This window comes from Penaeus monodon, chromosome 28 (assembly GCF_015228065.2).
Source record: "Penaeus monodon isolate SGIC_2016 chromosome 28, NSTDA_Pmon_1, whole genome shotgun sequence".
NCBI classification, from domain to species: domain Eukaryota; kingdom Metazoa; phylum Arthropoda; class Malacostraca; order Decapoda; family Penaeidae; genus Penaeus; species Penaeus monodon.
This window is the reverse complement of record NC_051413.1, coordinates 16,243,133-16,244,394: the sequence shown is the minus strand read 5'-3', so window position 1 is coordinate 16,244,394 and position 1,262 is coordinate 16,243,133. Positions and strand designations below refer to the sequence as shown.

The following is a 1,262-nucleotide window of genomic DNA, read 5'->3' as shown; positions in this document are numbered from 1 at the left end:
GTGCTTCTTTGTTCCCTGAAGACATGTTGGCTGAGGTGCGAGACCTAAAAACAGCATTGGGGGTATTTTGTCCAAAAGCGGCGTTGAATCTGCCAAAACCAGCACCAGCAGCGTACGGTCCAAGATAAGGAGACAGTCCACCCAGACCAACCGAGGTGTGGGGCCCAAGACCTGCGTGGAATCCAGTTGAATCAGCAAAGGGAGCGTGAGATCCAACGCCATAAGGGAATCCAGTTAGATAATCAATGGGGGTGTGAGGCTAAGCCATAAGGGAATACGCCTGCAGCTCCAACATTAGGGAGGATTCCACTAAAAGCAGCAACAGAGGCGTGATGTCCAGCACCATAAGGGAAATCCTCCGAAACCAGCAATGGAAGTGTGAGGTCCAAGAGCATAAGGGGATGTTCTTAAAGCAACACTGGAAGTGTGAGGAAGAAGAGCAGAAGGGAAGCCACCCAAGCCAGCAATGGGACTTGAATGTAAACCACGAATTCCAGAATCCAGGTTTTGATTGTTGGAAAGGAAATCTGCGCCATTTGTAGCACCAAGCGCACTCTCTGATCCAGAGCCAGACGATTTTTTATCCTCAGCCTCGCTAACTGCACCAAATGAGTTGACAAGACCTACTCGGTTTCCGTATAAATATTTGAGAAGACTTGCTTTTCCGTATGGATTTCCGATATGTGCACCCGTGCCGTATGAGTAATCTAAGTAACCTCCATTTCCATATATCGGTCCTGGAAAATGTCCCAGTGGTAGTCCGTGGTTGACAAAGGACGCACCGTTGCCATAAAGACCACCGGGGATGAAACCACCGTGAAGAGTGCCGTGTTGCGAAAATCCTCCGAGTGGCGTCCCCAGGGGAAGTCCCAAGTAGTTGCTCGCAGCGAAAGCTTGGGAGCACAAAAGGGCAGTGCTCACGGTGATCAGGAAGATTTCCTGAAATTTATAACCACATTAATTTACAAATGGAATGCCTGATAGATATATTTTTACACATTTGCTTTACCCGAAATATTTTCAGAGAAATCCCTAGTTTAAATTAAGACATAATACTGACCATTATACACAACTTCTTCCAGACGAGTAACTAGTCTGCCTTTAAGATCTGTGGATGCTTTATATACGGTAAGACTTCGGCCTTGATTCTATGTTCACAAGGTCAGCGAAGACGAAGAGGGAGATTTATTTAGGTTTAAATACCTGGTGACTCATTTTCAAGCTACATATTTTTTCTATAATTATCATTACAGAAAGACGTT

General features: G+C 45.6%; 1 pseudogene; it reads right to left on the bottom strand.

Moving 5' to 3' along the window:
* Positions 1-1,106, bottom strand: part of LOC119591069 — a 1,264-nt pseudogene extending 158 nt beyond the window's left edge.
* Between the last annotated feature and the right edge of the window lie 156 nt (positions 1,107-1,262).